We start from the raw sequence: 13,098 nt of genomic DNA, 5'->3' as shown, positions 1-13,098 counted from the left end.
CATGTTCTTGCAACCTCTTGTACAGAATAATTATGCACCAGCAACCTCCTGCGCATGATAGTCATGCACTAGCAACCTTTTCCACACAATCATCATGCACTAGAAACCTCTTGTGCACAATAATCATGCACTAGCAACGTCTTGCGCACAATCTTCATGCACTAGCAACCTCCTGCACACAATCATCATGCACTAGAAACCTCTTGCGCATGATAATCATGCACTGGCAACCTCTTGTGCACTATCATCATGCACTATAAACCTCTTGTGCACAATAATCATGTTCTAGCAACCTCTTGCACAGAATAATCATGCAGTAGCAACCTCTTGCGCACAATCATCATGCACTAGCAACCTCTTGCACTCGATAATCATATTCTAGCAACCTCTTGTGCACAATCCAGTCTGTCTCAAATACAAGACATAAATTTGTCTCCACATGTGCAGACAAAGGGGCTGATTCTGAGTCGCACACAAATTGTCTGTAGTTGTGGGCAGCCACAGAAGTCTGATTTACTACAGGTTGAGTATCCCATATCCAAATATTCCGAAATATGGAATATTCCAAAATACGGACTTTTTTCAGTGAGAGTGAGATAGTGAAACCTTGTTTTTTGATGGCTCAATGTACACAAACTTTGTTTAATACACAAAGTTATTAAAAATATTGTATTAAATGACCTTCAGGCTGTGTGTATAAGGTGTATATGAAACATAAATGAATTGTGTGAATGTACACACACTTTGTTTAATGCACAAAGTTATAAAAAATATTGGATAAAATGACCTTCAGGCTGTGTATATAAGGTATATATGTAACATAAATGCATTCTGTGCTTAGACTTAGGTCCCATCGCTATGATATCTCATTATGGTATGCAATTATTCCAAAATACGGAAAAATCCGATATCCAAAATACCTCTGGTCCCAAGCATTTTGGATAAGGGATACTCAACCTGTATCTTATGCTTATCCGAGTATCCATTCAGCTAATGTGGGGGTAACTTCATGCATGTGCAAACCAGTGCCGCCCATTGATTTTACATTGACCGCCAAAACAGCCATCATTAGTGTCTGATAGTTGCAAGAGATATGTTAGAAACAGGCTTCCCTTCTCCCCCATGTATGACACTGGGAGGTGTGTACTCAGTGAAGAGCCCCTGTCTTTTAGATAGCACACCGATATGCAGGGCAATGTAAGAATGGTCAGTAGAACTGACCATTCTGACACCTGCAGCTATGGAATTTAACAGCTGCAGATGTTGTTGCCCATACACCATAGCCAGGGACAGTGCTGTACCTATCTGTGATGGCTGCTGGCTCTCTGCATGTGAGATCTCAAGATAACAACAAGATCTTGCGCATCCACAGTGAGTCAGCCATGAGGAGAGACAAATTGTATTAGCATTAGGCTGATGCACTATGTGGGGTCTGGCAGCGATTGCCGGAGGAGGGAGTTTTCAGTTTTCACCCCCCCACTTTGGCATCCGAGAAGTTCTTACATCTCGGCACCACTGCTTACTGATATTGGAGAAGTGGGGACCCTGCAATAAAGGGATCCTCCCTCTCCAGTCTTCCGCAGACGTGGGCTGAAGCTCGCACCACTGGGCATTGGGTGTGAGGTTGATAGTTTACAAAAGTAATATAGTCCATTACAGGGTGACTACAGGCCCCAGCAAGCATGCTCCAGCATGCCAGCACTTGGAGAACCACAAGTACCAGCATTAATGGCCGCCAACACAATTTATGGAGGTATTTGAATATAATGAGATTAAAAAAGAAATGTGCATTGAATAACAAACATTGTTGAGGTGGTGTACCGAGCTTAACATCTTGGTCATTAGATATTATAAAGATGACAAACCAGTGCTCAAAGTGTGCCAGTATGAGACGACATGACATACCGACACTTCTAAATTTGCACTGTCCCTGATGTTTTTCCGGTGACTGGGCTTCTGGTCCATCCCTCCTTCTTTCTGCTTGATGCCACCTCCCCCTAGTAGTGCTGGATTACCCACTAGGCAATCCAGGTAACTGTCTAGAAACTGGGGACCCCAGGGTGCCTGTCACTTTCCAAGCTGCACGCTCCCCCATTGTCCATTCCGGAACATCCTCTGTACGTTGAAAACACATCATACTGTGGGCACAGCTGACCTGCAGTTTCATGCTGTTATACATCATCTCAGCAGCAGTAGACCATTGTAAGTGACGCCGACAACCTGGAGACTGCAAAAAGGCTCACCAGGGTCTTATGTGATATCCCATAACAACAAGGACATTTTTGACAACAGTGTAGTTGCCTGTGCCATTTTAAATAAAGTTTATTTAAAAGAAAATTGAACAGCAGTTTGAGAAGTCAGTTGGAGCCATGGTGAGGAAAGAGCTGGCGACGCCATTACGCAGAGATGAGCAGCTGAGAGAGGGGAGACAAATAAGCTGAAAATTGCATGAGAGAGTAAGCAGTAGTGCAAAATACAGCAATGGAAGTGCAGCAATTAACAAGTAAGAACGCCTAGACACTCTCAGCCAAGAGAGTGCACAGCAAGTGTCAGAGACAGGAGAGTATAAAGCCTTTATACCAATGCTGACTGGCCTACATCTGAGGGGAAACTGCCTCAGAAACATCTATTGACTGGGTGAGATAAATCCATATTTATACTGAAACCTACTCCACTGCAAAGGACATTATCCTATATTTACTATACCTATGCAGCGATTTACATGGGAAGCAGCTCCAGTTTGTTTTAAACAATCATCTTTACTACACAGAGCTACAATATTTTGTTCACAGCTAAAGGAGACAATAACTGCATATAACTATGTAACATAACCGGGCCCCAACGTGCACATAGAGACTCCCTGCAGTGACACCAATGTTTATCTGGGACTTAAATATTGTCTGCATAAGTTGATTTCTATTACTAAGCAACATAGTATTAATCTCAGATTTAGTTATATTACCATTTGTGTAATGACTTAAAGTGTATATGGTGTCTGTGTTTAAGTTGCTTGAATCAAATCTTTCCCTTCCCTACTGTAATCAGTTCCTTTTCTGAGTTATGTGGTAAACCATTTATTCTTTCATACAAAGCCCTGCCTGCCTTTCTTTGTGTCTGGGGAAACCTTGCCTCTCTGCCAGGAATAGAGAAGAGCTGCTGCTGAAGGAGGAATAGTCCATCAAGGTATCCCTGACCTGTTCCACATAGTTTACACACTTGTTATACCGGGGTGTTACATTTACACTCCAGCATTCTACAGGGAAATATCACTCATCGTGCTGGCATTGCTCACCAATGCCTTGACAGCCACACTGCGTTAATTCAGGCAGCGTGTCAGTGCTCTTGTCACTCAAGCTACAGGTCACAGATACCGCAGACAGCTTAGTGAGATGTACAACAGGCTCCTGTGAGCGCAGTTTGGGCGGACACGTATCACACTGTTGAGCCGGCAAAAGGTTTTATGGCCCATTTATCATTATTCACATATTCAATGTGATCTCGGCGCAATTTTAGCACCCAGAGTCACATTGCATTATGTAATTATGTTACAAGCTGCTTTGGCGGCTCAGCGCTAGTGCCAGTTGTTGCTAGGTGACCGGGACATCACAGTGCTTCCGCAGGGGATTCTGGCCATCGGAGGGAACATGAAGTGCTCCAGCTCACGAAATGTGTAATTTAGAGGGGGCTGGTCTCAGTGGGCCTCTGATTTGGCTCCCTTCTCCTATATCTCCCAGACACAGACACTCCTACCTTTCCTTGCCTACCAGTCCTCTGTTACTGTTAGAGCTTTGTCGCTCTGTGCTGTATACAGATCTTCCTGGGCCCCTTTGTCTACTTCAGTCTATCCTGCAAACCTGGTCTGTCTGCCTATAGTCTGCAAGTCCACACTTCAGCCAATTCTGCAAACCTGGTCTGTCAGATATATCCTGCAAATCCACATTACAGCTAATCCTGCAAACTAGGTTAACACCCTGCAAGTCCACGTGTCAATCAGTCTTGCAAACCTGATCTGTTAGTAAGCATCTTGCAAGGTTTACCTTCATGCCTGGTCTGTATGCAAACACTCTGCAGAGACAGGCTTTGGATAATCCAGCACATTTGGTCTGTTTGTTAACATCCAGCAAGATCAAGCTCAGGTCAATCCTGCATACCTGGTCTGACAGTAAATATTCTACAAAGCCAAGCCTGCAGTTAATCCAGTACATCAGGTTCAGTTGCTGACATTCCACAATACCAAGCTTCAACTAATCCTGCAAACCAGTCCTGTCAGTTGACATTCCACAAGACTAAGCTAAAACTAATCCTGCATACCTGTCCTGTCTGCTGACATCCTGCTAGGCCAAGCTTTGACCAATCCTGCATACCTGACCTGTCTGCTGATGTCCTGCAAGGTCAAGCAACTTCGGCTCTAATATATCTGGCCAGACTGCTGTTTCCTTGTATGGCAGAGCAGCAGCCGTTCCTGACATACTGCCTGACTGCATCTGCCAGCATCCTACTAAACCTCAGGGCTACCTCTCTGCAAGAAGATCACGTAGGACCCAGCTTTCAAGACACTGACATATTTCTCTCTTCTTACTTTATCCTGTGCTATCTGGGATCTCTCGTCTATTGGGTTAGCTCCTACTGCTTGAGGAATTAAGTCCACGGGGCCCCCTAAGTACCGGTGTGTGCAACTAGCACTAAGGGAACAGCTGGGGGTTGCTAATGGTGAAACGCCTCTAGTTGGATTTAGAAGTCTCGCCCTAGAAGAACTGGTGCTTACCTCGACTTCAAGCAAGTTCAAGGCAGCTACATTCCCAACTAATTCTGAAGTCTTCCACGGCGTCTTGCAAGTTCAAGAATCTTTCATCAGAGCTCTCTATGGCATCTTCCAAGTCCAAGGATCTAGTCTTTCATAACAGATTATTGTGACTGAATGTATGATCGGTGCTCCTGCGCATGCACATTCCACATGCAAAGCGTCTATTTCTGTGGAGGGTTTCTAGGGAATCCTTCAAACTACATATGTGTTGTGTAGCTCATATGGCGGTAGCTGCGGGGGACAATCTCCACAATACTTTGCATTCCATAAATTGGTAAATCTGGCAGCATCTCACCCCCCATAGAAACATATGGGGTATGCAGCTGCTGGCAGGGACAGAGGGATCGCAGCAGGTACTGGAGATATCTGCTGCGGTCTCTCCTACACACATTCAGGGGATACTTAATATTTGTGGTTAACCCCCCAAAATGGTGTTTTCAGGGATTAAGCCACAAATATACAATGATAATTGGGCACCTATACAGGTATATACTTAATTGAGGTCTCTTATAGGTGCACACGTTGGCTGTACTAAACTGAATTTAGTGCATTATCAGTTTTTCTCTGCAGCATTGTGCTGAACATTAACCTAGTATCTGCCTGCAATCAAATTTCTGGATTATAGTCCTTTGAGTCAAGGAAAAGGACCTGGTAATTTGCCGGGTCAACCCGGGGCCTATTATGTGTGAAAGGGTCAACCGGGGTCGATATTCCTGAGACTTCAAACTTTGTCAGCTTACTCAGAATGACTATCAGAACTGCTCAGCCAGGGCCAGGAAGTCTTTACCCGAAGATGCAGACCTTGGGCTCGGCACGCCAACAAACCAGGAGCGACACCCCTCCTATTTTGGAGAACAGTCTCCATTGCCGCCCCTGCTCCACCACCCCAAATGGAGGGAGACTGTAAGCAATCTCGCAGAAGGAGACCAGCACATGCACAATGCAGATCCTGCTCATGTACTGAATTCTAACAATCAGAAATGAACGCAAACCATCAGATTTGCGTATATCTCTGAATGAGAGCCTGAGGTACTAGGTAATATCTATTCAAGGAAGCATACAGTAAGTGAGATTTATTAATACAAAAAATGCCTAGATGGTATTTTAACTACATTATTGAATTTATTGGGTAACAATTTTAATATACTCTTCTATCTTGTAGTATTTTATTGTATTTCATTATTCCTTAAATTGGTTAGTATAATACTGCAAATGAACAACAGTGCTCAACACAGTTGTTTTTCCTCATCACACCCTCTCCCTGGCTCTGTTCCTCCTCCCTTCTGTCCTGCCTTGCCTTCCCCTGGCTGGGCTGGGTCACCTGCTTAGCGATCCAGGTGACAGCTTAGGGCCCCTACATACCAGGGTGTCTTTCAGGTCAATTTCCAAGCTGCATGCTCCCCCGTTCTATGTTACCGGCTTGTTTCATCACTGGCGGGTTACCAGAGAGCGCATATTTTGACATCTATGTTCAAAAGGGAAATTGTCCTGTAGCTGGCCGGAAAACATTGGTCTTTTCCCTCTTTTGGAATGACTTTAATGTGGTCAGTAAGGGACTGATCAGTTGGGGATAATCTGAGGGCATTTAGCAACTCAAATTCTGTAAATGGAGAGTCCAAAGCCTGTGTCAGCACCTCGTGGAGAGTCAGAAAATCAATCTCCTCGAAAAAGCCCTTTATCACTGATTCATGATCCAACGAGCATAATCTGAGCAGGATAAAGGTATTTTAACCCTAACGCACCCCTCTCACAGTCTAACCCTACGTGTCCCTCCTGCAGTCCAAGCCTAACTAACCCCCCCCCCCTGCAGCCTAATCCTGACCCTAGTGCCTAACCCTAAACCTAACCCAGGGCCATCTTTTTGTATGGGCTCAATATGCAGTTGCCCAAGGGCCCAAGGAGTATAAGGGCCCTAGGCTGATAGCTGAGGGTCCCCTTTTTTCCAGGTTTTTGATGACCATCCCTCGGTAACTGGAGATATCCGAAATCAAAGCAGTGGTCCCCATCCAAGCCTGTTAATTGCTCTTTCCAGCCAGATATCTCAGGTTCTGTCTGACTTAAAGTTTTTATGAGGGTATACTCCAAAAGCTGGGAATCTTCCCTTTTGGTGGACATTGGCAGCTTGTTTACTATGCCTAGATCCAGATATATCAGGCTTCCAGCAGCTGGTCCCTGCTCCAGCTCCACATGCCTGGGATGCAGTTTTATATTTTTGTCAGTGGATTGCTCTGGCTCCTGAACTCTAATCCCCAAGTCCCCAGTACCCCCTGAAAGGTGGGGCTATCTAGTTTTTTTTTATCCCATTGATATCTTAGAAATCTATTTCCAGGAACTGGAGATAACTGCAGTTAAGCAAGCTGCCCTATCACCGAAAAATTATGAATATTTAGCCCACTACACTATCCACCCCTCCCCTGCTTATTAAACACCCCTCACCACCCTCGAATTCTAGTACTGGGTCACCTTCATTCAGTCCAATGCCTCTGTCTACAGTTTAGTCTTCTCCCTCCCGATATCCAACCATCTGTGCAGTAAAGGAGTACTTAGCAGAAATTACTGCTCTAGGTCCTACATGCTAAGCAGAAGATAGCACACCCTCTACCGCCTGCAGGACATCAAAGCTGCTGCTGATAGCAACCCCCACCCCTACCTCTGGAGAATATGTAGGGGCCCCAGGGCATTGTTTTTCTATTAAGACGGCCCTGCCCTAACCCCAGTACTTACCATTGGCATCTGTCGCGATTCTGACCTTCGGAATGCCGCTGTTGGCATTCTGACCATCTCAATCAGCAGGATAGTAACTTCATCCTGTGAAACTAATGCTAAAATATTCTTTCATTAATACCATAAACTTACTACACTAGCCAGTAGTGAGCCCCCTGGTGAAGAGGAACACTCCGCTGTACAAGAAACACACTGTTTGCCTGACATAATGTAAATATGACAGCACACACATACAGCATAAGGTTAAGCACAAGTAACCCACAAAGAGCCCTTCAGGGAGACACAGAGTTGTTTGGAGCCAGCCCCCACTGCGCCCTTACCGCTAATGCCAAGCTTATCCGGGTCGCAGACTAAGTACCCTGATAGGGGACTTAGTACACTAATAGTTGCTCCCCTCCTGCTATGACCCCCTGGTACTGCTAAGGTAATTTGGAGTCGCACCGGAGGAGCTGCGCGTCCCTGTCAGTCAGCGTCTGTGTCCACTGCAGAGGGAAAATGGTGCTGGTGAGCTGCTGGATCTTCTCATAATGAAGCCCCACCTGTTCAATGGCGTACGGTTTTCCCGCTTTTTTTATACTGGCTGAGGTAATTTTTGTGCTTAAAGTGGTGCAGAACCGTTTTAAGGCTGTGTTTGCCAGTTTGCATACTGCGTACAGTGTACTGAGACGCAGTTGTGTATTGTGTCTGGAGATGCATTCCGCCCCATTTAGAAGCCGTGCGTCTCCGTACCCTCGGGCCGCCATAATGGCCGGTGCTCCGCTAAGCGGGACACTGGCTCAGTACTCACCACTCTTCATTCTTCTGGCTCTGTTAGGGGTGGCGGCGTGCTGTGGGAATGTATGCTCGCCGTGGTGGGGCTTGCAAATAGTTCCCTCAGGAGCTCAGTGTCCTGTCAGCGGGGAATGGGACCATTAACCCTTCAAGAGGTTGGGCAGTCCCCCCCCCCCAAGTCCCACAAAGCAGTCAGGCTGGTGCCAACCACCTCTGCCTGAAAATAACAAACACAGAAAATAAATGCAGAAATCTCTTCAGGAGCTTCCTTCAGCGTGACCGGCTCCTCCAGGCACATTTTCTAAACTGAGTCTGATAGGAGGGGCATAGAGGGAGGAGCCAACCCACACTATAAAATTTTTAAATTGACCGTGGCTCCTAGTCGACCCGTCTATACTACAGGGTACTAAATGGAACGCAGTATCTTCTACAGACCACGAGAAAAGGGATTTACCGGTAGGTAATTAAAATCCTATTTTTGTGCTGTTTAATTCATAAGTCCAAGTTTGTAAATGTCTAAGGTTTATAAAGGACATCTTTGTATAAGCCATGTGGAAAATAATGACAAAGACAAAACAATATAAATTTGTTCATCTAAAATATTTTAACATTAACATTATTTAGTTAAGTAATAAAACAGATGTAAACTACAGTATACATAGGCTAGCGAGGCTGCAAATGGCAAGTTCAGTAATTCCATGGCATTGTGACATATGGATTGATAGATGTAACTTGACTGAATCTCTAGTAGAGATTGCGTATGACATCCTTTGATGCAAATTAGCAATATTGTTGCTAGGCTATCTGTGCTCATTCTTGATTTTAATAGTTTTCGATTAGAGGATTTTGTGCCCTGAGATACTGACCTCTGATAAATATCACACTGCTGTTTATCATTGTATGCACATTTTCATAATAAAACTTGGACTATGTGATGTGCAGAAATAAAGTATTTATTTCCATTTATGAAGCAACCTGTAAGCAGCCTTGTGCTTCAGACTTACATGACCAGGGCCCAAGGTACCTGAAACAGCTTCTGACCCCATACTGCCCCACTCGATTACTGCGATCTGTAGATGAAGGACTTTTAGCAGTACCTAGAATCTCCCGTAATTCATCTGGGGGTCGAGCTTTTAGTCATGCGGCTCCGACTCTATGGAACTCACTTCCCTGCACAGTGCAAGAGGCCCGAACTATAGTATCCTTCAAAAGTAGACTCAAGACTTTCCTGTTTACTCAAGCATTCCCATAATGTCCCTTTTAGTATCTTCATGCTTCTGTATTTTATGAAAATGTACTTCATTATTTTCTGTACTATATTATGCTATGTATCTGTTAAGCGCCTTGAGTCCTATTGGAGAAAGAGCTCTATACAAATAAAATTATTATTATTATTATTATTATTATAACTACCATTGGTGCAGATGGTGCATTGCACCAGAGCCCATAAGGACTAAGGGGCCCACTGCAGCCCAGACAAGCAACGAGTTATCCCCTGCACAGTACACCCCTCCGCGCAGACCATTTTGAGCAATGTCAGATGAATGGTCCAGTGCAGAGAGCAGGGTAGGCCTCACTGTCTGAGGGACTAGCCCAGTGGCGCACACAGGGGGGTTTCCGAGTACCTGGAAACCCCCCCTGATAACCCCAAAAAATGTTTTGAGACGGAGACACAGCTGTCTCCGTCTCAACAAAAGCAAAAGCCGCGACCGCGATCGCAATCGCGATCGCGGACGGAGCTGCAGCAAGAGCAGAGAGCTATGCAGCTCTCTGCTTAGAGAATGTCCCGGGTGCCGGGGGAGCTGCTGGCTGCGCATGCTCAGCCACAGCAGCTCCCTCCCCCTCACTCTGCCTCACGCTGCCGTGGCCGCCCCTCTGTAAGTAAAGTTTGAAATCATTGTTTAAGTGTGTTTTTGTATGATATGAATGCATGCATGTATGTATGTATGTATGTATGTATGTGGGTTTGTGTGTGTGCTTGTATGTACAGTATGTATGTATGTATGTGTGTTTACATGTGTGAGTGTATGTATGTGTGTTTACATGTGTGAGTTTGTGAATATATATATATATATAAATGTGAGAGAGAGAGATATATATATATATGTATATATATATATATATATATATATATAAAACCGGTAATCCTCCTTAGGTCCTGTGATAAGACCTCTATTGAAGAAAAATAGGCGGCACTCCAGGGACTTAAATAAAGTCAAACTGTATTAAAAAAATAAATTTCATGGTGCAAAAAACAACGTTTCAAGGCTCTTTGGCCTTTTCATCTGGTTATGCATTATAGGTGAGATCAATAAACAAAATACCTCTGTTTTTTTTCACCTCACCTATAATGCATAACCTGATGGAAAGGCTGTAGAGCCTTGAAACGTTTTTTGATCCATGAAATTATTTTTTCTTAATACAGTTTGACTTTATTTAAGTCCTTGGAGTGCCACCTATTTTTCTTCCAATAGAGGTCCTATCACAGGACCCAAGGAGGATTACCAGATATATTAATTTCAGGAGGCCACCCTGGCATCTTTGCTTCTTATCATCCAGAGTGCCAGACGACCACACAAATATATATATATATATATATATATATATATGCAAATGATGAATGGCACGTCAGAATCAGATAAAATGTACGGAAGCAGGATGGCACTCATAGAGACTAGTAAACCATAGAAAATCAACACAGAACGCTGTAGCTGTACGTCAAGGTTTCAGAGTTAGACTCTTTTAAAGGAGTCTAACTGTGAAACGTTGACAAACAGCTTCAGCGTCCTGTGCTGATTTTCTATGGTTTACCAGTCTCAATGAGTGCCGTCCTGCCTCCGTACATATATATGTATGTATGTTTGTGTGTGTGTATATATCTATATATATATTTATTACACATACCTGCGCATATACATACACACCCACCCACGGAAACCCGCCTCGCTAAATCCTGCGTTTGCCACTGTAGCCCCTCATCTTATGGAGGCAGAGCTGACCTTGTGTGTGCCGGACTGATAGAGGAGTCCTGCCGCCTATCAGCGCTGATGATCACAGACACTGCCTCTAATTAACAGACAGCTGTACATTTTTTCTGATTCACTGCTCTCTGTGAATTAAAGGCATCTCATAACCGGTGTAACTGGCACTGTCAGAGTCTGCCTGACTGATACCAAACTGAGGAAAGCACAAGGGGTGGGGGCCCCTGTCACAGACAGAGCAGAGGCCACTCTGTTCCTGCCCCCACCAAGGTACATGCCACATGCTCTCTGCACTGTGCAGGACATTGTGTTTGTACCCCTGTCACCCAGTGTCCCACCCTGTCACCCTCCCCTTTACATTCTTCCTCCCCCTGCCTTCTGCTGTCATCCTCTGCCTTTCTATGTCAACCTCTGCCTCCCCCTACCTTCCGCTGTCACCATCTGCCTTTCTATGTCAACCTCTGCCTCCCCCTACCTTCCGCTGTCACCATCTGCCTTTCTATGTCAACCTCTGCCTCCCCCTACCTTCCGCTGTCACCATCTGCCTTTCTATGTCAACTCTGCCTCTCCTGCCCTACGCTGTAACCCTCTGCCTTTCCCTATCAACCACTGACGCGTGGCAAATTGTGAACTTGGGTTGGGGTGACGGAGGAAGGGCCCAAATTGTATTTTTGCACCTCGACCCACAACTCACAAGTCCCACCAGTGCTTCAGACAATGCTTCTCCTTCTATATTTTCCTGCACTGTACATCCCTATTCTTCAATTATCAATCTTACATGGCCAAATATGCAAAGCATTTCTAGATAAGCACTTACATAGGAACATTTGGACCATAATGGAAGTCTGCATCAGGCACTGACAAGTAAATATGGGTGCTGGGACACATAGAATGCACTACAGAGACACAGAGTGAAGGAGACACAGTCCATGTATCTGACAGTCACTTGGGTAAATTTACTAAGATGGGAGGTTTTTCTTAGAACTGGTGATGTTGCAACCAATCAGATTCTACTTAACATTAATTTAGCTGCTTCTAGAAGATAATAGATAAATCCGAATGGTTGCTATGGGCAACATCACTAGTTCTTAAAAAACTCCCATCTTGAAGTAATACACTGGAAATGCTCTGTCTGTTTTTTTCTCTTTTGTTTCAGATATGTCTCTTAAGTAATAGGAGTCTATTTATGAAGGCTAAAACCACGTGGAAGCTAATATCGCCGCATGACTTTGTTAATGGGGCAATTGAGAAATGCTTACTGCATGTAACCATTGTAAACCTGAAAATATTCGGTCTTGGTCTGTAGATTTACAGAAAAATATTGCAGTTGTATCTGGTTGCTTTGTTTCAGAGTTATGTGGCAAAACATACGCCTGCCATTTACAATGCACCATTGTGCTCTAGAAAATGTGACAGTTGGTGAACTCTCCCTGTGAACTTGCTGGGTGTCCTGGAATATGTGACCTGCTGTATGGTATGGAAACTGTGACAGTTATTTGCAGTCACCCTATTAGCAGGGAATTTTCAAAATGCGACTCCTAAAGAGTTGGAAAGGGATAAAACTGGGCACATCAGCTATTTAACCTTAATTCTTTATATTCTTATTTATTTGCTTAATGTTTCAGATGTAATTCTCTTTCTTATAAGCCTCTGTCCAGTGTCCTACTCAGTAGCAGAACTTGTGAGTGGTGGGCCCAGATGCAAGAATATAATAATATATAATCAGGGGATAACTCATGCTGGTCTGGGCAGCAGTGGGACGCTTAATATTTAGGGGCCCTGGTGCAATGCATGTCTCACTGATCTGCTTCATTTACC

At 44.4% G+C, this 13,098-nt stretch overlaps 1 long non-coding RNA gene across 1 annotated transcript in view; it reads left to right on the top strand.

The window, feature by feature from the left end:
• The first annotated feature begins 2,000 nt into the window (after positions 1-2,000).
• LOC134929241 (uncharacterized) overlaps positions 2,001-13,098 on the top strand; it is a 69,404-nt gene continuing 58,306 nt past the window's right edge. Inside the window, exon 1 of the long non-coding RNA XR_010178408.1 lies at positions 2,001-2,503. This is a non-coding gene — a long non-coding RNA (uncharacterized LOC134929241). The remainder of the gene's footprint in view (positions 2,504-13,098) is intronic.

Source organism: Pseudophryne corroboree, chromosome 5 (assembly GCF_028390025.1).
Source record: "Pseudophryne corroboree isolate aPseCor3 chromosome 5, aPseCor3.hap2, whole genome shotgun sequence".
Lineage (NCBI taxonomy): Eukaryota > Metazoa > Chordata > Amphibia > Anura > Myobatrachidae > Pseudophryne > Pseudophryne corroboree.
Note: the sequence above shows the minus strand (reverse complement) of the source record. Positions and strands in the feature narration are given on the sequence as shown.